We start from the raw sequence: 26,447 nt of genomic DNA, 5'->3' as shown, positions 1-26,447 counted from the left end.
TTCTCCTCAGCGACACGTAACATTTTTCTATTTCATTTATCAAATTATTTGTTGTCAGTAGTTATTTTTTGTAGTTATTAGGGCATGGGCTGGCATAGGTGTCAGTCACACTGTGGCCGATATTTTCCCCATCACTGTTTTAAATTGTTTTATTCAAAAGGTTATGAAAAAAAGCTTATTCCAAGAAATGTTAACAAATGAAAACAACTTATTGACATGCACTGGTGCTTTCTACAGCTGATGTCATATTGGCAGTGTTTATTGAAGTCTTGGATGTGATGCATATAGATGTTCAGTCCACATTATCGTGTTTTATTCTTAATAAACAATGGTAATGGTATTTTGATGTGCCGTAAATTATGTTTTTCCTGCCGTAATTATCAACTCTCACCGTACTGACTCCCCTATAAATATGCTTAATGTCACATGTGTCCCCACCGCTTTCAGCACAAAGTGAGGCCTTTGTTGGCTGGTGTTTTCACCTTATGAACCTGTTTGTGTGTGTGTGTGTGTGTGTGTGTGTGTGTGTGTGTGTGTGTGTGTGTGTGTGTGTAGGTGTGTGTGTGTGTGTGTGTGTGTGTGTGTGTGTGTGTGTGTGTGTCATCATGGCAAATTGCAGTCCTGGAGATATCTATTGTAGCGAGAATTTACACAGAAGCAGTTTTGAGTACTTGACCTGGTTTTTCTGTAGACACATTTTTGTCAGTGCGATAGCGTCACAGCCCTGAAATACAGACTCACAGAATTTGAAAGGTGTGGTTGTGATCGAAAATGAAGGGCCAAGTTTCAAAGATGGGCACGATCCAGGCAAGGTGTCAAGAAGTACAGGGGTGGCGCAGCTATTAATTATTCCCCTGCCCTACAGTGGTTGGATGTGTACACGAAGGAACGTAAACCCAGCCCATCACATGATGTGGTGGCTGTGGCGCAGCGGGTAGAGCCTGCATCTTGTCATCAAAATGTCGCTGGTTCGATTCCCCTCGTCTGCATTTCGAAGTGTCCTTGGGCAAGATACCCAACCCCATACTGCTCCTGATGTGCTGGTCGGCACCCTGCATGGTAGCCACCGCCATCAGTGTATGAATGTATGTATGAATGACTGTAAGTTGCTACTAAATGCCCTAAATGTAACACGAATATTAACATTTTAATGACCACTTGTTGAACTGTTGGACTTTTTTTTCTTTTCCTAGTGTTGTAAATTGACTAAATGTCATTGCAAATAAGAGTCAGCTTGTAAATACACCAAATTAATCAACTTATGTTAACTTAATTGACTCATTATATTAAAAGAATTGCTTTGTTCTTAATTACATAGGCTTTAAAGGAGGATGAATCCAAGCCTGAAGGATGCTTACACATCCCTGCACAAAAACGTAATCAAAACACACAGCACAATGTGCGGAGCTCCAGACGTTGAGACTCCCCTTGTGTGCTTGAAAGCCAGTAAATATCGTAGCATCTCTTAAAGTTTGTGTCACTCGCGTCACCATCTATAGCTGGAACCTTTGCTCGCTTCTCTACAGCAAGTTGTGCGTGAGACTTACTATTAACATAAAAACAGTCAAGCCACAAAGCTTTGGCTGTTCATTTTACTGTGTCAATCAAGCAGCGGGAGCAGCTTCTCGGGAGATCCGGCGAGCTAACCACTTATGAAGACTGACGAGAGGAGAGGATGTGTGAAAGGAATGACGACCACTTAAGACAAAAAAAAAGTGCCACTTGCACCTAAAAATATACACGCTTGCCACTAGAGATACTACACAAGGAGATGTTTGACATTTGTGTCACTTATCCCCATTATCACATCTCTGGTGGTCCTGTTTTTAGAGATCACTTTCAGTCTTTAGCAGCATTTAAATCTCTGTAGAATATTTCATCATATTAATGGCTTTTTTTTTTTTTTCTTTTTCAACTAACGAGACGTGACTAAGATGATGTTATTGAAAGTGTTCTCATATGGGTTGACAGGGACTCAAAGAACTGACACAGAGCCTCTGGGATATGGTGTTCTGTCTTTATTCTTTGAAGATTTGGCTTTGATAACACGCTGGCACTTATCCACAGCAAATACAGGATTCTGGAAAAAACGTACAACGCATCTAGATTAGCCTCGGGCTAAGACCAGCAGTGAATATGCAATGGGCAAAAAGACTTACTGTAAGACAACAACTCGGACTGCTGTCTCAATTTGAGGAAAGTAGATGTCGGTGGCGTTACCGGTAATGCCGTATGAATAATAAATCCAGCTAAATGCACATTATACAAATTCTGCCGCAGGGGGCCTCTCAGTCAAAACAAAAGGTAGGTTGGTTGGGATCACAGGATTTGTTGTTTTCATTGTTAAACAGACCACCACTGCAGATGTGTTCACAGATGAATTTTAACCTTGTAATCACATTCCTTCCGCCCTGTCTGCTCTCATGGAAGTTACAGCAAAAGGCTACCAGATGAAATGCAAAATTACTTTAAATAAAAAATATGATTAATTTAGGTATGAACACTATTGGATCATGAAGGTGCACTGCTCAATAAAATACATACAACAAGGATCTGGTCATTTTTTTTGACATTTGAATGCAGAAATGTTGCATATTGTAGTTGTAAGCTTCATTTTAAAATGTAATGTCCTTCATTATCTTGAAAGGACATCTGGCCTTTCCCCCTATATACTAATACTGACAACCTTCTTTATATTGGGTGTTATAAGTGTTTAGTTTACACCTGTTGGCGAACAAAAGTAAAGTAAAACTACATCATCAACCCCAAACAAAGCCTAAAACAGTTGTCTGTTGAGACTCCAAGTATGTTTCTAACTATTCTCTCTATATACTGTTAAAAGTTTAGAGTGCATGAACTAAACCGGCAAACGAATCCACAGAGACTATCCTGCATGACCTCCATTCTCAAAAGAACTTAAACTTAGGAGCGAGAAAGAAGCTGCTCTCAGAAGCTGCTTTGTCTGTGTTGCAGCCTTGGTGTTGTGTTGGTGCGTACTTGTTCTTGTTGTTTTCCCTCAGGTGCTACCCTCTCCCCCCTGCTTTCTTACCCATGAGTGGATGATCACATCTGATCTCCCACGTCATTAGGCCTTGGTGATTTTATAGACAGATAGCTTCTTTATGTTTCTTTTACAAGGACATGTAGTGCCACTGTCGGTACAGAGCCTCCATACATGAGTCATAAAGACACTAAGCATCCACAGCGCCTATACATGAAAGACGTCCACACACAACACAACTGCTGTAAACACATAACCCACAAAAACCCACAAATAGAAGTACAGACGGCATCGTGCCTGCAGAGCATGCGCCGGACGTGAAGCGCAGCAAAAAATAACAAATGAGTCAGTGGGCCAAGCAGCTATAGTGTGCTGTGTGAGCTTGAACCTCGATAGGTAAGGTCATTTATTTATTTATTTATTTTTTGGTAATAAGCGACCCACCATTTAGCACCGGATAATTAATTAATAATTTTGTAACACTGGTTGTCTTTTCTTTTGTTGAGATCCAGCATCTTCCTTTTGAAGACGCTTGTTTTCTGTTAACCCAATCACTTTCATTTCTAAATAAATCTTTCGTGTTTAAGCGTATTCCTTCTGTTTTTCCTTCTTCTTTTACTCCCAGTATTATTTAATTTGGTTACCCCCTGTCATCCCCTGTCATTATGGGGATGCAATGTCATCCGTGATTTAAACTGCACCACCCATCCCCCAGAAGATGAGAGAAGAACTCAAGAGCTGATGTCCATAACTTTATCATTTTAGCGGACGGAATATTTCATTATGCTAAACCTCTTTCATTGGGCCTTGCTTTATTTATCTGACCAGTTTGGACGGCCAGGGACATCTTTGAGGTCTCAGCGGTCTCCTGGGTCTGAATAACAGACCTTATAAGGTCTTATATTATCACAGTGATAATGTACACCAGAAATCTTCCTGATGTGTGAATAAGTACAGTTCCGGTGTTGACGCAGGACCAAGTGGCTGACAGAAAACACATTTTCCACTTGACCTTTGACAGCACTTAGGTGTGTGCTCTGCTTGAACTTTGACTCGCGATCTTTGAAACAGCCATCAAGCAGAAACTGCAAGGTCGCGGCCAATATCGACCTCTTGCCACTGTACGTACTGAGCAATGTGAAGGGACCAGGACCTCTCTAAAGGTAATTTGTCACATTCATAAGTAACTATGGCTTTAACTCCTCAGAGGCCCCATGTTACACCGGCGTCTGTTGGAGAAATTTCTCAAACTGCCAGGCTGTAACTACACTTTGTTATGCTGGACACTTGAGGTCAAATATGTATGTCTGCAGCTTCACAAGGTGCCTTACTAGGTCACTCTGCAATCAATGTTGATTCAAGCTTCGGAGGAATAATTTCATCTGAGGGAAGTGTGACAATTTGCAGGTTTTCGATTTTCTGTTCGATGTTTTGATGATAAGTTGTGTTTACATCTGCAGGGGGAGTGCCAGCACATTCCTACAGAAGCCCAGAATTGACATCAGGCTCGAAAGAGGGTCTTTAATTTTTTGTCTATCATATATTTGGTGGGCACTGTGGGAGAGGGTGAGATGAGGGGTGTTCAGTTGGTTGAAATCTAACAACAACGCTTTATGCCTTAATTCTAAATACTTGAGCTTTACTTATATTACAGCCATGGGGCTATTATACGGTGGCCCGGAAGGGTCAAAAAACAACATTTTACAAAACACAACATGTCACATTTTACAAAACAACATTTTTCCCATTTATTTATTGATTTATTTGCTAGATGCCTTAATTTTACATACTGGACCTTTGTTATGCTACAGCCATGAGGCTATTATATAGTGGCCCTGAAGGACAAAAGGGTGAGCAGGTGAAAAACAGGCAAGGCACACACAGGACGCGAATGAAATCATCTGGCAGGATGGTGCAGTCATGACCAAGTTTAAGTGGAGGTAGGGTGATTGCTTGTGATGCTAGACAGGTGTGTCTCATCTGAGTCTGGGAGACCAGCCACGCCTCCTGCCACAACCTGAAACAGAGAAAACAAAGGGGAGGGGGAAAGCAGACAAGCAACAAAAACCTAGACCATCACAACAATATTTCAGAGAACACAAACACAGTTTTTTTTTCTCCATCAGCTCTGACACCATAAAGATATCACTTGACATTTTTACATTTCTGTTTGTGTGTAAATTAAGCAAACAAGATATGAGTGAGTAGATTTTAGAGGTGTTAGCGGGGATATTTTTTTTTTAGTTAAGCAGAGCCAGGTTCGATATTTCCTTCTGTTTCCAATTCACCAGGCTAAGTGCCCTCTGGCTCTGGCTCCATTGTTAACGCACACTGACAGCATGAGAGTGCCATAAATCGTCTTTTGGCCCTCAGCAATATAGTGAATAAGAGTCTTTCGGAAAATATCAAACTATTCCTTCGATCAAAAAAAAAAAATAGCCACCTTTGGCATTTTCAATTTTTCCTTCCATTCTGAAACCCCCATCTCGTTTGCTTCCTCTCGGTGGTGGGATATGTGCAGACCTGCGCTGAGAGCCTCTAGCTTTGCTAATGGTTCTTTTTCCAAGCGACAGAGGATGTTGTTGTTACCTGTACCGGAAAGCTTGAAAAAGTCCAAACAAAGGCAGAAATGTCTGAGTGTATCAAATTCAGACGAGGACATTCTGAAAAAAACCATAACCTTGAAAAATGAACAGTTTTGAAAAAATACAAACATTCAGCTGAACCACAGGCACCAAAGCAAAGTACTACAAATATCATCTAGCTGATACAAACCATCACAGCCATCTGAAACGAGAAAGGTGCTGCGCCCCCCCCCCCCCCCCCAAACAAGCACTACTTCAGCATCAGATTCACATTTTGCATATATCTGCGTGGCATTCAAGGGAATGCCTTATGTTAAGAGCACATACATTGAATTACCTTTGGAGCTGAAGTGCACAGAAACATTGACTTGCATTGTGAGAACGGGAATATTTTCAAGAGTGTAACGATGTCTTTTATTCACCTGCATAAGCTCCCTCTCTCTCTCTCGCTCTCATGCAAGCCAGTAAACACAGATGTACGTGTAGTTGCAGCACAATCGAAATAAGCTGCTTTGTCTGCTGGTATATTCTGAGGGAGAAATGTACTGAGAAGACAACATCTGACTGAAGTTCTGATGTTTTTTCGACATGTGTTTCTATCTGTCCGCCTTACTCTATGGATTACAGTTGAACGCACCTTATTTTATTTGTACTTTTTGCTGGATACACCTCAAACTAACAACATTTTTCGTAACATGACATATCTGAAACACATCGATATCACTGATGCTCTGTAGATGGTGCCAGTGATGTTTCCGGGCGGTTTTTAATCACCCGCTGTAGGGCCTTCCAGTCCTGGGCCGCGCATGAACCATTCCTGTTTGTGATGTTTCCAGTCAGGATGCTTTCTATTGCTCCTGGATTCCTGTAGCTTTGTGCATCTGTTAACCTGCGACCTCCTGAAAGCCTGTCATCGACAAGAATCGACTGCTGCTTGAAGAAGTGAAGAGGTTCATTCATTGTATTGTAAAAGCAGGCCCAACCAGTCATCACAAGTAACATCTGAGTTTATGGCTCCTGCACCTTGAACACCACGGTAGCGACTTTACAGGAGTGGGCTGAGGAACATGTTGACTCCAGAACCGCAGATAACAAGATTTCAGAGCACCAGTCGCATCCGTCCTTCCCTCCATCAGTGACCACAACAGCTAAAGGGCAAAGTTTTCCAGCAGCATGCAACATTTGTGAGATGCTCTAACTAGCAAAGTCGGACACAGAAATCACCTGCACAGGTAGGTTGAAGCAGTTGAGATGAATATACAAGGTTCTCTTATTAGTTCTCTTGAGATCGCTGCTTCGAAATTACCTTGACCATTGTCACATTCAGGGCTCGATCGAATTAATACACTGCACATTAACAAACTCCCTGCCATCAGTAGTGTCAGGTACATCTTTTTTTCAAGTGTGAAACTGTTTGCTCTTTGGCTTTGCTCTCAGCTTTGATACCAGAAATCCATACAAGGTGTTAAAAACACTTTCCAGGGCTTCCAGGAAGACGGTGTACCCCCACAAGACCAGAAATCCAGGGTTTCTTTGCGTGCAGAAAAAGGCAGGACGAGGTGTTTTGGCAAATGGTGAATAGAAGTCTGTTAAAAGCTTGTTAAAAAAACAGATTAGAGCCAATCTGATGCCTTCACTTAGTCCTTCTAGTCAACATAGATTTTAAAAATGACCACAAACAGACATGTTTTCAGACAGTGGATGATACTGGATAACTCAAAAAAGGTTTGTATGAAGAGTGAATTTAGAGTTTGGCCTTCACCATTACCAAAGAAGTCTTGGAAAAACAAAGTTTGTGCTCTTCCTCTGATGTTTTTGGATGAAAAGGTTTCACATCAGACAAAACAAATAGATCCACCTCAGTGAATACAATGACGGAAAAATGAGCTCTGAAACCACACGAAAGTTAATAAACATGCAGTGTTCGTGTTCTTTAAGGTTTCAGTCCGCATGTACACACCCTGGCTTTTGTTGTATTTACTGTTCTTCTCCATTCTCAAGGTCCAGTCAAAGTGAAATTTAGGAAAACATGAAAAAAAAAAAAAAACAAGCCACTGTATTTCTTCAAAAACCCTGGCCACAGAAGTTAATTTCCCATTTACTGTCTCTGTGGACATCACCGTAGCTTTGAACGAAGCCCAGCTGCAACAAAATGAATCACGGGTTTGCACAAACAATCTCTGGAAAACAACAGAAGCTCTGTTCTCTCCGGCTTTTAAAAAAAAATGCATCTGACAGTCACCAACAGAGGTTGTTAGGGTGGGGAACATTCTCAGATTGATCTGCTCTCACTAACCAAGGCACAACTCAGTTAACTTGGTGGAGTCACTTCACAGTAAGTTCAAGAAAAAAAAGTGTTTTCAGCTGAAATCAGACAGCCTGTCGCGCTATTCGATACCTTCTTTGCACTCTTAAGACATTTTGGATGATAATAAATTTGACTATGGGTACGACAGCCTTGAATTATTAGTCCTGGGATCATATAATTCAGCTTTTCAACCGTTTAAACTGTTTATCTGTTCTCAGTCATGTGGAATTCAGACTGACATCAAAGCTCTCGCAACACAAGGCCTGTACATCCATCTGCCGCTGCAGTGGAGGGAAGACAGGTGTGCTCTGTTTTGCCCAATCAGCCTGCCGATTATCCCTCAGTAAAGGGGCCGTCAGCAGCCTTGACAAGCGACAGGATTAGGGAGAGCAATTAAGGCCTCAACAGGAAATGTGTGTCTGACTCACACAGATAGGATTGTGGCTGCATCCCTACACATACATGCATTATGCTCTAACTGTGAAGTGGGGCGCTCACCTTGAGTCACATAAGACGACTTCAGCATCAATTTATTTATTTGTGTGTGTGTCTCGGAGATCGTTATTGGCAATTACCGGCTGAATTCACCGCCGCAAACCAATTATCAGATGCAAATTAATAAAACTGGAATAGGATCATCTTTGAAATAATACACTGAGAAATGACAAAGACTAAGAGGCACTCCGATCCTTCAAGACGCGCAGGAATGGTCTGTAGTTCAAAGCACACTTCACATTAGATATTCAATATGCAAACAACAGTAGAAAATGAAAGCAATATACCTCAGTTCAGTCGGAGAATAAGGTCAGTGATGTCTCATATCAGATTCATTTTGAAATTATCTCGCAGGTCACTGCAGCTGAGTGCTCGGGCGAAGTAAGAAAAGACGTTGCAAGGTCAATTTTACTCACTATGGAATAAAAAATACAAGCGAGGCTGGAAATAATGTGAGCAAGGTTGCACGCATTAGGCCATGTTCAGGATGACTTCAGCCGTGCATTAAAAATACAAAGGCTTCTTGTTCATTTCAAGAGACCTGTGCAATAACACTGCAAGGTTTTTACAATGCAGAGGGCTCCAACAAATGAATTCAGTCATGCAGCAAAAAAGTTGAACCTGACTCAGCTTTTGCAGCAGCGCAACATGTCGTAATCTGGCAAGGCCAATAAAATACATGCAAGAGCTCATTCCCAGGTAGATTACTTTGGAATATGAATGCAGTATTTCTACTTTAGACCATAGTATTGACGTGACAAAAGATAAACCTGCTAACTTAAACTGTACAATCCTGAGTACTTCAGGTCTCACTGGTAAAGTGGAAGCGTTTGTCCAGGCCAAACTGATCACTATTAATTATTTTATTACCATTGATTTTTATTTTTTTTTATTTTCTATTCTATTTCTATACACAGCCTATCATTCTGTTACCCCTGTCCTGTGGGTGGCAGTAAAACTTGATGTGAACCCAGTCAAAAATCATTTACTTAGTAGCCCTTTTACTTACTCCAGCCAAAAACCACCAAATATCACAGCCACTGTGTAGATAGACATAAATCAAAATGCTCCTTTAAGCACTCTGAGGCTAATTAGCTTAAGTAGCCAGCTGCTATGCCAACATGTAAAAGTGAAATTATGACCCAACCACCACAGTAAATGTTGGCAAACCAGTGATATGTTGGAACTCAACTGTTCTGTGGGTACAGTTTTCTATCTTGTGCTATGCTGTGCAGTCTGGTTAGGTTTAAGCAAAAAAAAAAACACTTGGTTCAAGTTGGGAAAAGTTCATGTTTTGGCTTTAAATACCTGTTTTTTGGTTGCCGCATAGCTGGAAAATGTCTTGTTATATCCAGGAGACCGCATGCAAATGTTAAAACACCATTGGTCCCATCTTAAAAATAAGCTGTGCCGTCGCGCTCAAAACTGATGAAATGCCAAGATGCCGCAACGTCCACTTGCCTCACACAAACATTGAAACACAGTCTCGAACTGTGGTCGCTTGCTTGCCAGCCCAATATGAAGGTCAGGTCATAAACACATAATGTGAACATGATATGACTTGGTTTGTAGCAATGTCAAAATGGCAATGTTGATGACTTTCTTTTTCCAATGAATATTTTCTGCCTGTACCCAGCGGCAGCCTCTGGTAGCCACAGACAGATGTGTTACCGCAAGGAAAAGCATAATATTTTAGAGGTCAAATTTAAATGAATAAAGGACTTTCTGGAGTTTTATAACTTTTTTCCATATGTTGTCATGTATGAAAAGACCCCAATGAACGCTGTACATGGAATACAGTACTCGACTACTATAGCTGTGAACCATTAAAAAAGCCTTTTGTTTCTCTCCGAGTGTTTCTAATTAGTGATGCCGTGGATCACTGGAAATGGTTTTCAGTGTATCTGAAGCAACACGCCCACCAACACGGTTCCCTGTGTTGTTTTGTTTTTTTTTTTTACAAATGGCTGTTTTCAGTCTGAGCAGCCAATTAGATGCCAGCACGCCAACAGCGGTACACAAGTGCAAACTCTACATCGTTTTATCAAACATTTGTTTGTTACGACGTGGCTTTTGTTGTTCCCTCAAGTCAAGTCTGTTCTCTCACCATGCAGCGCTAGTATAAAACAACCAGTGCTTTTAGTGCGGAGATTACACCATAGCCTGATCAATATGTTGATAAATAATTTAAGCGAGGACAAGAGCATGAGCGAAATTTTACTGCAAAGTCATGCACAGCTGACCTATATTCAAGCAGCCTTCAGTCACTGCATCAGCAGCAGTAATACAACATGAAACAGTCTTAACGTGGTCAACAAGAGGTACTTGACGGTTCGGTGAGGAACATCAGTCACATATGTTCACGTAAGCAGATGAGTTTTCACTTCTCGGCATGCAAACGTGAGAGCGAGCTGGCGTTCTGTTCTCAGAACGCGGCTCCATCAGTCGACCTTGTTGCTCTTTTCATGTCCCCAATGCTCTCAGTGCTTTTATGCGTATCTCCAATTATGGCCGCCTCGCTCCCCGACCCGCTCTCTCTAGACACACTTATGCTCGCACTTTTACACACTCACACATCTGTCCTCGCTTTTCTCAGCTCCCTCTGTCAACTGACGGTCTTTACACTGTGAGGACACGCCGCTCATCCCCCATTGTAATGACCTCCACAGAGACCCGGTGAAGCTGTTTGTAAATCCCCAGTTGTTTTGTCGGGGACTGTTGCCATATTAAAAAGGACTCGCAGCGCAGTGGAGTGCGTCGATCAGCCCCTTGTTATCAGTTTGCACGCCATCGCAGAGATGCCAGCATCCAGATGAGGGGTCATTTGCAAATACTACAAAGGACACTGCTGCACTTGGTCCCAAAGCATTTTCAAAGACCCTTTCAAGCACTGCTGAAGCTTGTAATTACCATGCAGAGACTTATGCCACATTCACATCACATACACTGTGTGCACAAGCTGCCAGTGCAGGAAAACATTTACCTCAGCTCTATAGTGTTAATTAAAAGTATGATGTGAGCATTTTTTAGAGGCTCCGTATCTCCCACCTGGTGTCCCATATTGCAAAAGTGTGTCAACTCAGGCAGTGAACACAACCATTAATCAACGTGAGCCAGAAGTCCACGGTAATACAAATCAAAAATTATTAGTGATAATACAAAATGTTAATGCCCTTGGCTCTATTTGAAGTGATAGAGCTGACAGTAGAATCTAATGTTAAGGTGCATGATATTAGCCCACGTCAAGAAACAGTGACCTCCACTGCTGGGTTGAAAAATGTCTGTTATTGTGCTGTAGCAGAGACGCTAAAGTAACAACTATAAATAAATGTTTAATTCTATTCAAACTTTTAACAAAAAGATGTTTTATTCAAGTCAAATTTATATATATATTTGATTCCTCTCCAATACTTTAGAAGTGTTTGAAATTATTCTCTGTATCTAATAAATATTGGATTATTTCCAAAATGTACCAAATGAGTCTGTTTTGCTACAATTAACAAGTATTATATTCAATGCAATATTTAAAGTTATATTCGCTATCTCTGCACTAGGCGTGGGCAGTACCAAACTCTTTTAATTCAACACGACACCAGTAGCTTGTAAGCCAATTGTATCAATTATAATAATTTAAAAGGATGTATGATTTGAGGGGAATATCGGTCATTTTTTGAAGAAAAAAAAACATTAAAACAGGAAAAAAATATTATACTTGAAGGCAAATCACAAACATAGCCTTCTGGCCAATATTCATGAGATATTTTCAAAAGCAGACATGAGTACAATTGAGTAAGAAGTGTGCTAATAACTTTAAAAACTGTCCAGTATTTTACAGTAATATGATTTAAAATGTAAAACTATGGCCAGTCTCAATTAGCTGTGGAGACGGGACCTATTAGCTGACATGAGTCTGCCTATACTGCGAGCGTGGACCACGGGAGGATGTTACTGTTCACACACCGCTGCCATTGGGACTCACTGAACACCAAACCAAACACAGCATAAATACAGTCCAAATATGGTCACTTCTGGCTCCAAAAAGACTGTCAGGCTGTAATGCTAAGCTCTTAGCTTCAGAACAAGCAGTATATATCTGGCTAAATGTTCCACTATGTTCACCAGATAATTGCTTAAACCTCATATGTCTCTTGTTTGACATCGCAGGCCCTAAAACCTAAACAAAGACCTGAAATAAGTTAAAATGCTCTGCACATTTGAGGGGAACTGCAAAAGTGTGTGATGTGTTTGTAACAAGCTTTAAATTACACATAATTTGATACACTGTAAATATAGAAATAGCTTTTGCTGAGAAAAAAAGTTATTGGACTAAACTATTGCAGTGTAATATTCTGAAAGTATGTGTTCATTTGATGAAAGTACTTTCAGAATATTCAAACTACTGCCTTTCCTTAAAAAAAGAACTTGGACTGAAAGCCTTCTTCCCAGGTATACTTTTGAAGTTACATAAATGTCACCATTCAAGTGACGTTCTTGAAATCCTGTATTGCCGAATGCACTTGAAAGTTTCTTAAAGTGGGCGAAATTGGCCTTCTAATGACACACTGTCAGTAATGAATGTCAGTGGCCAGATGCTCGTGCACAGCCTGGAAATGAAATTGGCACTTTTGTAGCTGCTATTCCTGCCAGGCCCAAGGACTCGCTACCTCCCATTTAGTCTGTCACACACACTCGCAGCCATTACATGCAACAGTGACGATTATGAAAAAAGATCTGCACCCTTCTGAGGGACCCTGTGTACTCTGTGGGCGATTAAAAACAAATCCCAACAAAGTCATTGGAATCCATTAGAATCATCTCTGGGCTGTCATCTGTCTGACATGTGGTAAGTCTCAGATTTACTGGCATCTTTGGGAAACAGTGGAATCATCTCAGCGAGGCCACATTAACGCTGGTAAAAAACGAACTAATTGGAGACGCTGTTTATTCACACTGGTTTAAAAATGGCCAATAAGCAGTTAGGATACCAGAGGTGATGCCTGCTTATAAACCACCTGATCCTGACCTCTAATATTAGCCAAGTCTCCATCTGATCGTCAAGCTGATTTGAAGTGAACTTTTGAAACATTGAAAGGAAATCAGAGAAAGTTTAAATTATGCATGCATCCATCAACTGTTTTGGAACAAATACAAAAGAAAAATGTAGATGGATTGAGAAGCTACGACGTTCGTGGCTGTAGAAGAAGAAGGTTCTGAACCCGAAGAAAAACAAGTTGTCAGCTAGCAATCAAAAAGAAAGAAAACTGGTCACCTTGGGTATCTACTAGGGCATTATGGCAAGACTATGGCAACAAAACAGATCATCTTCTTCTTCTTCCTCTTCCTATTCTTCTTCTTCTTCTTCTTCTTCTTCTTCTTCCCTTTCTTCTTCTTCTTCATCATCTCTTCTTCCTTTTATTTTTCTTCTTCGTCTTCTCTTCTTTTTCTTCTTCTTTGTCTTTTCTTCTTCTTCTTCGCCCTCTTCTTCTTCATCTTCTTCTTCCTTGTTTTTTTCTTCTTCTTCTACCTTTTCTTCTTCCTTTTCTTCTTCTCTTTGTATCCTGATTGGATCTGATTGATAATCATAAGAGATGCTGTGGTTACGATTGCTTTATTATCTATTTTACTGTAAATGGGACCATAATTGACCAAATGAACACCATCCATGCTGTACTGACGAAGACTTTTCTCATTTGCTTGCATGCTATTTGACTTTAAGCCAGTGCAGTGTCTCCTGCTGGTGAATAAAGAGAAGGCAGGTTTTCAGCAATGGCTTCGTTTTTGAGAGCCAAAAGCTCCGCCTATATTTGACACAGTTAAATCTGATTGAGTGCATCAACTCTTTTTTTGAGGGAGAAAAAACCACCTGAAGTGAGTTTCGATAAAAACAAGGCTATTGTTCCATTAAAAGAAATGTGTTAATTAAGCAATAGCGTTGGCTTAATATAATTAATCTTAGTTGTTTTTTATCAGCTGTTTCATTCATGCTTCTCCATGCTGTTTGCTGCAGCTGCTCCCTTCACTCACAGAGCGTTCTCTCCATTGTGATGCTGTTTACTGTGTTGTTTTGTGTACTGAGATTTAATGTTCATGCATATTTATTGAGGGGAGATAAGTTCTCCCAGCAGAATCGTCACAACGCTGATCTGATTCCTGGCGAGCTCTGTCAGAGAGCGTTTCCATTCAACACGAAGCCATCTTTGAGTGACGCAAAATATGCTTGGCAGCTATTAACGATGACCTTTTATTTGGTGCTGGCTTTTATGATCGCTTTTATTATTGAGATGTTATCATGATCACTGCTTTAACGGCCTCCTTCTGCTATGAGTTTTCTGAAAAGACGAATGTAAAAATCAAAGTTCAAACTCAAAGTCATCGAACACCATTCACCCCGAAAAAATACTAATGTTTGCCCATGTAAAAGCGCAAGATATCGAATCTCGAGTATAATGCCAGTTATCACAGTTAAAAGGCAATTAGCGACTTCATTTTCAATTAAGATTAAACTGAACTATTGAGATTTGAAGAAACTATCATTCAAAAGCCTTTCCTCGAATGCTTTTCTCTCATTGCTCGCAACTAAAGTTTGGAATCTTAAATTAAGTAAGAGAGAACAGAGCAGTCCCTCCAGGGCCTCGTAAAAATCCTCTCTAATTAAACTGAACTCTCCCCTTCCGAACTGCGAGCAAAGCTTTTAGGAACACAGAGAGCCTCCTCAGGTCCTCTTCCAGCCCTGTATCGGTCTCCTGCATCAGCTACTTTCCTTGAACACTGCAGGCTGCAACGATCAATAAAGAGCAACTTCATAAATTGGAATCCTCTCCTCACATAAAAAACACTTATTGTTATTGTTTTAAAACAGGCTCGCCATGGTAGAAATAGTTGATTTAAATGCATTAAATGCTGAATGACACTACGGCTCACAGCTGGTAAAGGTAATGGTCTGTAATGGTCCCAAGGAAACTAACTGAGTCACACCAATTATCTAATAAATCACCCAAGTGCATAAAATAATGTACAGTTTGTTGGATTGAGGAGGGAAGAAACTGCACATTTGCTGCGTTTCATCGAGACAAATGTGTGAGCAAAGAATAAATAAAGATCATATATATGGTGTCGACATTTTCAAGCTATTTGCTGTCATTTCTGTCTGACTAATGACATTTAGCTGCAGTCAGCCATTTCACCTCAGGGAAGAAAAAACGCCCCCAGAATTCTTGAAGATTTCTGGAACCGGCTCAGCAATGACTTTCGCTTCCCTGACGAACTTTAAGGATGGCTGTAGGAGTCAGACATATGTCAGAACAACCAGATTATGTTCTGCAGTTTTGTCGGTAGGATTCAAATTCACCCGGGAGCCTCTTTACTGGAGCTAGATATCAGAAATAAGTGGATGATGTCTACATTCAGAGATCTTTAAGGAACTCTTGAATCAATTTTTTTTTTTTTTTTTTTACATTACTGCTGTGCAGTGACCTTCAAGTGGCAAATGAAACGACTGCACGTATTAGACAGGAGGCTCGAAAGTATCTTGACTTGCAGTGTTAAAGATTGGCGCTGGGTGCTCTTTAGCTAAGTACTGGTCTTAATAATGTGGGTCAAACCACAGGCGCTCAAAAATCAGCCGGCAATCACTTAAAAATGCCAACAGTAGGTCTCAGGCACAGCTTTCAGTGGCCTGGAAATGACCTGAAGAAAGAGAGGAAATGTAGGTACTTAGAGCGGGAACTCAGCAAAGTTGAGGGTGAGAAGGTCATCAATATATCACAGTGCAAAATGTTTGAATAATACGGCTGTTATATCAAGTGTTTGTGGGAGTTTGGCTTCCAGCAAGGCTAAATAATGGGCAAGAAAACCAAGGAATTCAACACAGCTCTGTGTAATTGAGTCTCCGGTATTGATCGGCAACCCTATTAACCTCTTTCGCAGATTTATCTGGATATCTGTCCTTTAATGATCACTATGGGTTTTTGTTCAGCGTGAGAGGAAGAGAAATGCGTCACTTCTCTCCAAGATGTGCAAGGTAAAGGTGGTGCGTCCCCAGGAGATTTCCTATCTCCCCATCCGCTCTCTCCCCACACTCATGTCTCCATGATGTCTCCATCTCTGCTGCTATCAGTTAATGAAGCCCAGTCCAGAGCGTGGAGCAGCACTAAACCAATCTGCCGGACCCACACGGGGAGCAGAGGGGATTTGCGGACAGTGAGAGACACTCGCAGGCAGGGTAGCTGGGGGGCATCAGGCTCCAGTTTGCGATCTGATCTGAGTCTATATTTGACTCTGGGAAAACCTAAATACAGTGATGGAATATATAATGCCTGCGGATTTACTGTATGCTACAAGCGTGGGCACCAAGGAGGCATGTCGCTGAAGTGTAAAAGCCATCTGTAATTGAGTTGGCAGCGAGACCTCCAAAAACGGAGCGAGCAGAAAAACGACAAAGATAGCCGTGGAGGAATATTCCCCCAAGGTGTCTGCACTGCGCCAGTGAGGAAGACGGCGAACCCGCCGGGTGGAGGGGCGCAGTCAGGTTCACTGAATTCCACACAAGCCTATCAGTCTGAGTACGACTCCTCCAGAGGGAGAGGATCCCCCACACTCAGCTGTCTGTGGTGAGCTGTTTTTCTCTCTGGGGGTAATTTGTGGCACCGCACAGTGAGACATCAATTCTTTCTGACGTGTTGCGTAGAGAAAATAGGAACATTTACAGGCCTTTATTTGTCATCGTTTTTTTTTTGTTTTTTTTTTCCTCAGACAAATTTATTACCACGGAGGTCGCTGGCCTTGAGAGACCCAGCCCGGGGGTTATAGTATATCTTTTTCACGCTCATCTGAGTGGCTCTCTCTGCAAACCAATCGGATTTAGATGCAGATGTATTTGCATGCGCGCGGAAGCGAAACTGGAGCACCCTCACCGATGTTCGGCTTATTAAACTCGTTGACGTTCTGTTGTACTTTCACTTTTGTTCTTTGGTGATAACACAGATAATTGCAGCACTCAGCTTTTCTGGCAATCACGTTAAAATACTTCCAGGCCTCGAACAAAATGGTGCGCGGCACACTGGACAAACTGTTAATACACTAAGTGGGCCGCATGACAAATATCATAAAGTGTGAATATCGCTGAGTGCAAATTAGCAACACTGCAGAATACATTAACCACATGATGCCTAATTTATTCGTATCTTTGATTTCACAGCAACTCGCAGCAGCTTCTCAACGGCTGGCAGCGAAGTTAGGAGTGAATACACAGTGCAGGCTGCCTCCATGTCAATTTGACTTGGTTTCTCAGACTTCTCGCTTGAATAAATACTCCATCTGTCTGAGCTGATCTCATCACCAACATTGCATCTAATCCTCCTCCTTAGACATCAGACTGTACTGGCTGATGATTCCTCACCAAGTCAGATTACATTCTCCGGTCTCTCTGAGGGAATCCAAACCCCTAGCAAGGCTTGAACGGCTTCCAAGGTGACATTTTCATCCGAGCTCTCTCCTCACAGTGGACTCCCCCCCCCCCAGCTCCCAATCAGGATTTTTGCATCGTTACCAGATGTGGTAATACACAATGTCATCTATCTTTTCCTGACACGCGCACATATGTATGTACAGACACGTACACAAAGCTGTGTACATGCGCGCACGGAAAGACATAACAGACGCTAATGCTATCACACACAGTCACATATGGAGGCAGGGATACAGACGTACACAGACACAACAAAATGCAGTTGACACAGAAACACACACGCACGCACACACACACACACACACACACACACACATTTTCCACCTCTATCCAATAACTGAAAGGAGAGGAAGCTCACAAAGGGAGTAATGTAGCACTAGGGAAAATGCCAAGTGTCTTATTAGTGGTTTAGTAGAGATGGCTGGGAATCGATGAGCGACCCCACTGGTCACAACACAGCACTCCCAGAGACACATATCATGGCACTCAGTCTGCACAATCCATCATAACAAAACAAAAAAAAGAAAACTCTTCCACAGCTAAAGACTTTCTCCCTCTTATCCCTCTCCTTCTGTTCAGCACTTTGGGAGAGACGTGAGAGTGCTGCCAAGCAAAAGCTCGGGCAACATAAGAAGTCCCTTATTTTCTTCTTTGGTCCTCGGAGATGGCTCCTCTTTACCACCTCCATGTAACAGGCAACTTTTTCTTTACAGAAGTTATTATTTTTTTCTTCACACTGTTCTGGAAACACATTTGACAAAGAAAACATTTTCATTTTTAAATCATTTTACAAAAAAGCTGATCAAGGAAATCCTGTTTTTTTTTTTTTTTTTTAATTTAACCACGCAGATGTTCACACGTCTTTGAAAGTACTGGTTAGGTACAGCGACTGTGGCAGTAATGCTTGCAGTACAAAGTGACTTCCTTAAAGATCCAGTGTGTGGGGTTAAGTGGAGGTCGCAGATTATAACCAGCAAGACACTCCTCGTCTTAAACTCCGCTGACGGTGGCTGTGAAAAGCATAAGAGGCCCTCTTTAGAGCTAGGGCTTGGTTGATCCATTCTGGGCTACTGTAGAAACATGGTGGACTCCTGGAGGAGAAACTGCTACCTCTGTAGATATAAAAGGCGAGATTCAATATAGTTTTGTCATTATGAAGAAGGATATTGCTTGTATTTCCCTCATTTACATGCCCACAAAAAACAAAACTATACTGATTATTGAAAACAGGTCAGAATAATTAACCATCCATGTTGGAGTGTTGAGGAAGAGCTCAAAAGCATCACAGCCATCCATGCACTAAATATTCTCCCATCATGCACCACGGTTTAATCTTAGCAGTCAGTTTTAAGCAGGCATTGAAAAGAAGACATTCTGTGGTTTGTTTCTTGCCCATCAAATGTTTCGTTTAGTTGGAGAGGGTTTCCTGAGTGTCTCTCAGACTTGAAACTGACTTCATTTCAAAGACTGTTGCTCCGAGAGGCTGCTGCAAAAATGACGCCCAGTGTGATTAATGAAAGATTAAAGTGGGTGTGTGGTCACAAAGCAGTCAAGATGACACATTTCCATTTTTTTCCCTCTCATTAGGCAAGCTGTTGGGAACTTATTGAAAGAGATGGGATAAACAAGGTTATTCCACATGAAAGGTGTGCAGATTGCGTGGCAGCGGTGTAACAGACAGGGAAGCAGCTGGTGGCTAATGGTGTTTCTGTAGAAGAACTGCTGTGATTCTGACCACCTTCCGCACTGCACTTATTTTTCCTATTAACACTTCAACAAGCCTTGGCCTTCTCATGACTTTCTGATTTACCTTTGTCCATACCTGCAGTCAGCCAGAAAATGAGTTCTAAAATGCCAAAGTGGCTCAAGGGACCCATTGTTAAGTGTTATTCAGTAAAGCCACTGAAATAGCTGCCTGTCAAAAACAACTCAGCAGACACTCCGCTGGCTGCGCCGACGCCCGGCTCACCAGGGACAGATATTATTTGGGAATGCGAGGTGATTTGTGGTCATTGCAGGGTCTGTTGGTGATTTCAAGCCGGCGTGAATGAAATCCAGTCGCAAATTACCCACTTTGTATTGGTAAGTAGTAATAATTGTTTCTATGATGAATTGAATTTGTGGCAATAATACCCCCCGAAAATGATTTTACAATACAGAGTAGCATAAAACCTCAAACACAATCAAACGTCATATTTTTCTTAATTAGTGGCTTATAATAAAATCTGAGGATCAGATCAGAACACGTCCTCTGTGTGTTCATATAAGAGTATAAGTACACAAACAGCTTTTTTCCCCATTGTGTCTGTCTCTGGATCTATACACTTCTTTCTTTCTGTTTTTATACCTTTAAAAATATTGCACCGCAGCATCGTGAGGCATACAATGATCCTTGGCAAAAGAAAGGCCTACAGAAGACATTAATAAAGAACCATGAGTTCTTTGTGCTGTGTATTTTATTTCCTTTATTTTCAGTAATGAGAATATTTTGTCCCTTCTCTTACCCTGCCTGAAGGTGAATAAGCTTCGTCTTCAGACTTTCCGAATCAAAAATCCATCTGTCACAGTTATTAGACTGAGAGACACAATGCAGAGCGAGAATCAACCAAAGAATTATGCTTTCTTCTTGAACAAAGAGCATTTGTTTGCTATTGTGTTAAGATGTGTGGTTTCCAGCTTCTGAGCCAACGTTTCTGTCAGCAGCCAAACACATTATCATATTAGTAACTGTGAGGCTTGGAATATTTCTGCTTTATCTTTTGAAGGTTGTTTTTAACAGATACCTCACTAGGTTTTCAGTCTCGCTCCACACAGATTTGAGCACATCCAATTGTTTTAGATCTTTGTCTGTTTGGTTATTTATTTATTTATTTATTTATTTAGCTGTGGTTGTAATTGGCCGTGTCAGACCGGGACAGTAAGAGGAACCTCATGCAGCACCATTAGTAATTAAAGTAGCTTAAGAGGTCATATTATGCTTTTGGGGGGAGGGTTGCCTTTCCTTTGTTGTCTAAAATAGCATTTTTGAGCATGTAGAAGGTCTGCAAAGTGAAAAAGCCCAAAGTCCAAGCAGTTGGTCAGCAGACATACAGTTGATACTGCATTAGCAATGTTATTTTAGATCACACTACCTCGCTATGGCCCGCCCTCCTGCCCATTAAGTAATGCACTTGTGTAAATGTCACCAGAGACTGAACAGATGTGAGATGCAAACCTATTCTACTAGGACCTCCAAATAAAAATATTAACCTTAAAATTTGCATAATATGACCTCTTTAAATGCCCTACTTGACCAAAATCAAACAATTTGTGGCATGATGATAACACAGATATCACTCTTACAGTATATCTGTCTGTGAAATATGGAGGTCACCCCAGCAGATCGCCGCTGCAGTCAGGCTGATAAACACGAGTGAAGATTAATCCACTTTTGAATCCCAAAAGTTGAAAAGATATCTCAGAGTAAATTGTTCAGCGTGTATTTTGACATACCATCATAATCCAAGTGGCAGTCCCTACATGAACCAAATTTAGAGATAGCATGATGAGTTAACATCAAGCTCAAAGTGTGGATGATATAAAGTTTTCGATGTGTGGCTGGTATGAGAAAGACAAAAAAGACAGAGGCTAACTGAGGATCCTGAGGGTTCATGCTTCAGTGACTCTGAATGTCTGTGCAAAAATCCAAGGCAGTCCATGAAGCAAATTGTTGCACTGATAGACCAGCAGTCAAACAGATGGACTGATAGACCCACATCACCATCCCGAAGGCCATGCCGCCAGCAAGGCTGAAAAGAAAAAAGAAAAAGACTATCCGCACAGACACAAAGATAAAGCCATGTCCCAGGTTTTACAGCACACACAGAGTGGAGGTTGTACAAAGGATAAAGGAAAAGCTCATCCTTGCCACAAATCCAACTCAATTCAACTGTCTAATCAGTATTCTGCTAAGGCCCTCTCTCTCACATATTTTCATCTGTCATGGTAACCTCCCAATGTGTCTGAGACTATCTCAAGTGGAAAACTTGTGTTGCCTCTATCCAAGTAACCACAGAGAGACACAAAAGCATATTGAAGCTGTGCCAGTAGAACAAACTACAGTAAATAATGCTTATTTTAAGGACCTCTCAAAGGTGAAGGCCCAGGTAAATGAGTGACATTTCAGAAAAGCCAATATAAAATAAGAAAGGTTTTTAAAGGGTTTCGCCTCCTGTGATTAGCAGAAACTCGTGGTAACGGAAAACATGCAGTGACGAGACCAAAACAACCTTCTCAGTGAACTTTACAGAGAAATGTCAGTCTATCACAGAGCTATTGAGGGGCCAAGAAAGACATGAAAACAACAAGGGAAAACACAAGGACAAATGCACCCTCCAGATATAATCTGTAAGTCAAACTAAATAATTACAGACATAAATACATGGCATTCACAGAAGGAATGTAATTGCGCCTTGCGATGTAGGTGTCAATCTTAACAGAGCGACAACTGCCTTTATAAGCAGCTCACAGCCCTGAAAAGACGACAACAAAAAAAAAGCAATTCCATTGGTGTGTCAAATCTCCACAGGGTGTCCTTTAACATTTTAAGACATGCCAGTGGCCCTGACTACCAGAAGTGGGGTTCGAACCCACGAGGGCTTGTGCCCATTGGATCTTAAGTCCAACGCCTTAACCACTCGGCCATCCTGGTGCCCTGCAGAGCCTCAAAAAGTTAATTCATACGTGTGTCACGCACTACTGTCAGTACACAGCTAGTTTAACACAATTTACTTTCTTACTTTATGAGTTCCTGAATATGATTGTCTCAGGTGTCTAGGGATGAATGATAAAGTTTATGTTTAGCACTGTTGGATAAATAGTTAGCTAGCTGTGGCTATGGCATTTCATTATTACTATAGCTTTGACATCAATGTAGTTGAGTTTATTATGTTGTGTTTTGAGAGACTGTCTTTACCAATGTGGATACATTTGAAAGTACATCTTCCTCTTCTTGGTTTTGAAACACGTCAAGTAAGAATAAGCCCAAACTGTCTTTTACTTTGGTGAAAGCAAGTCCAGAAGTCCAGAATAAAATAACAAAGATTAGTATCATGATAAAAGGATCCAACAGCAAACATGACCTTTGGAACTATCTCACACTCTTTATTTATCAGCCCATTCCCTAAAACGTACACCTCTAATCTAGCCTTGTATTTTGCCCCCCTGTCTGTTGTTAACTGTATATTGACCGTCATTGTTTCAATAGTTTCTTTTTCAATGTTTTATTAAACTTTTTTATATCGGTCTTTGGCTTTTGCCGACGTTAACTCTTTTCGTCCGCTTCTGTTTTTTTTTAAATGTGCTCTGTGAATAAACTTGACTAAGATTCATTAAAATGAAAGCCGCCGTATCGACTTCTCATCAAAAGTCATTCTGTTCATTTTATTTCAACATCAACCTCTCAACTCTCATTGAGAGAGCTGCTGTAGCATGTACACCAGCGATTTATGTCGACGGGGGCTTTATTTTCCTCAGAGGTTAGAAGGTGAATACGCTCATTAGGTGACATCCCGTCTCTCCATCTGTCATATTTGGTGTGTCATTTAAATCCTTCACGGATCAAATGAGGCGCAGAGAAGTTGTGACTGAAAGTATGTAGCATGAAAGACAAGAGTGGATCACTATTGCTAGTGTATGCAGGACACAGACCAGATATAATTCTAAAGAGAGGAAACAAATGTAAAATGTCCATAATGAGAGTCCATAATTTCACCGTATTATTTCCTGTGTTTGATTGGCAGTGCCCGGGATGCAGATGCAGGCTGCTGCTATCCCTGCTGCACCTTTGACTAAATCTGAATCCTTGAATCATTTAGGCACCACAACACATTGAAGCTGATGCACTTTACAGCAGAAAAGATAAATCACTTTGGACATTATAATACAAAGTGGAGCAGAGGGTTTGCCTGCTCTTTGATTAAAGTCCTGCGAGACCCGGAAAGAGCGATATCTGATCTGAATAACAGTTTGATATCTTATTTTACACACGGCCCATCGTTACATAATTGCCACGTAATTTTACAACCTCGGTGCACATAGTATGTAAATGTTGTGCATTTTTTCATTCTGCACTAATACCTGAGGGAGATTGCTATGTAGGTGTACAAGAGGCCATTCAGCAGCAAAGCCATTGGGAAAACGGAAAGCCTGCTGATTAGCATGGAGATCGAAAAGTGCCGCAGTGCAGCCAAACTTCAGCTAATCCCACAGCGGCTTGTTGGGTCAGCACCTCCCAAACAAACACACAACGGTCACAGAGCAAGGCTCAGAAAGACGTCCAGTGCAAACATTTGATAAAGCACATAGAAAATATGGATGAAATACCAACAACCACCAAGATCATTAAACGGATGTAAACTATAGATGAAGCTTCCTACCTGTGAGAAATATTCATGAACATGAACCGTGAGGACCAGATGTTATTCAGATTATATGTAAAATAGCGCCACGGACTGATTAGAACCAATGATTTCGAAGACATCATTCAGTTCATAGATGAATTACACCTCAACTTTGACTCACTTTGACTCATTTTTTCAAAGTTGGTGCAGGACTTTGTACAGTGCCTATTTTGCTCATATCTCATCATACCTGTCAGACAAGCACAGAGGCAATACGCCCACGGCACGGTGAGGCCTGCTGTGCTGAAGTTTCTAACAATACAGCCCTACAGATACAAGTGCGCAAACTGAATTCATTCATCTTTTATGAGACACACAGTCACACACACACACACACACACAACATAAGTTCCTGATGCAATTATTGCCCGTACACCTCATGCAGATCTCATGCAGCAGTACTTCTGTATCCCGCTGTTCCCCCCATCTTAAATAGCCTCTAATGAATCATTACTTTCAAGCCCACCCGTCCACCTTTGACATGAGTTATGTGTTTTTGTGGTTATGAGTGCACACTGCCAGGATTCATCAGATGGGGCGAATATTGCCTCTTTCAATTTAATCTGGCTTGGCCACGGCCTTCAGTGTTGCACTGAGATTGCGTGGAGGTGTTAGATAGTTGATCAAGTTTTTTTTTGGTTTTTTTTCCTGCCTTTGCTTCTCACTTTTTCTTTTTGACCCACCAAGAAGAGAATCGGGTTGAGCACAGATTACCTCTCATGTCCCAGATGGTCGCACTGATAATACGCAATGTACTTTTTTTCTGGTATGTCTGCTGAGTTTTATTTATTGTTTTATTTTATTCACTCAAGTTCACTCAGTCACCAGGATAAAACATTGTATTTTAGCATTTCTGCAAGCCACTGATACATTCACATGTCTCCCTGTTTCAAAGGCTACATAGCACTTTGGCCAGGTGTCATATCAACTTCACATGACGTGTTCAGAACCTCACTTTACATCAGGAGGTTGGAGGATGGTGGAGTTATAGGCTGGAAGACATTTTAACATTTACAAGTATGAAACCACTTGATGTTAACCCTTACCCTATATAGAATAGTGTAGGCTAACCCGAAAGCTAGCATCGTTCGATTATATTAAGTTCAGCCATTTGGTCCAATAGAAAGCCTAGTAGAGCCACTAGTTTAAAGAATTTTATCCTCATTCAAATTAAACAGGCGTGAAACCGGAAATGTTCTGGCTCGGTCGGCAGAAGTTTCTAGTGTGCATGCGCTATGGAACTCCTCAGCACGGATCCAGAAGCCGAGCCATTTTGTCCTCAAAGCCTCACTGAGCAGCTTTCTTAGGAATTAATGGGGCTCCGCCTCCAGCATTATGTCCAGATTTCAATACAACGTCCTTTCTCATCAATACAGCATACAAAAATATTTAAATAAAATACAATCAACCAAATAGAGCGAAAGAGAAGTATTTTGGGAGGATGCCAGCTGGAACTTAAGTTACACTTTCCGTTTGCGGTGGACCTGTTGCCTCGGCGCACCACTGAGGAGAAAAAAAGAACACCTGTGTGGACACCTGGCGTCTAAATAGACAAATAAGGACTAGAAAGACGTCAAAGAAAGGACAGTTCAGCAAATAGTTCAACCAAGAGACACTGCTGATATGAAAAGAAAGTTTAATCCTGATTAGAGTTGAGTTTTGTGTTAATGTGAAGAAAAGCCTGTTATGGAAGCTTCACATTCAAGTTGATGCAGTATGAAATGATCAATAATCATGTTTAGCAGCATCGTGAAGGTCTGGCTTGGTTGATTCATGACTGTTTTAAATATACATATTAATAAGATCAGTCATGAGTGAGTGATATGAGTTATGTTTAAGCATTAGGGATGAGTGTGATGAGTTATATTTTAAGCATAACGCTGCAAACAGTTGCATAATTATGTTTTCTTCCTAAGGCATGCTGTAAATATTTACATTTAGAGAAATGTTTCATTTAAATGGATAATATCTCTTTGAAAATGATGGCATTTGTTTATTTTCTTTAGCTTATTTTTAAGGTTATCAACCCAAGTAACTCCACTCAATGAATAAAAAAAATAAATTAGCTGACATGGCCCAGGTTGGGAGAGTGTGGCCTCGGTGGAGTATTGGTGTTGTTTACTATCGGACCATACACTCTTGAGGTACAAAT

General features: G+C 41.1%; 1 non-coding gene across 1 annotated transcript; it reads right to left on the bottom strand.

Annotated features, from left to right (window-relative positions):
- Positions 1-22,462: 22,462 nt before the first annotated feature.
- trnal-uaa (transfer RNA leucine (anticodon UAA)) lies at positions 22,463-22,545 on the bottom strand. The gene has a single exon. It is a non-coding gene; the product is annotated as a tRNA-Leu (tRNA).
- Positions 22,546-26,447: the final 3,902 nt, after the last annotated feature.

The sequence above is a fragment of the Sparus aurata genome, chromosome 9 (assembly GCF_900880675.1).
Source record: "Sparus aurata chromosome 9, fSpaAur1.1, whole genome shotgun sequence".
NCBI classification, from domain to species: domain Eukaryota; kingdom Metazoa; phylum Chordata; class Actinopteri; order Spariformes; family Sparidae; genus Sparus; species Sparus aurata.
Note: the sequence above shows the minus strand (reverse complement) of the source record. Positions and strands in the feature narration are given on the sequence as shown.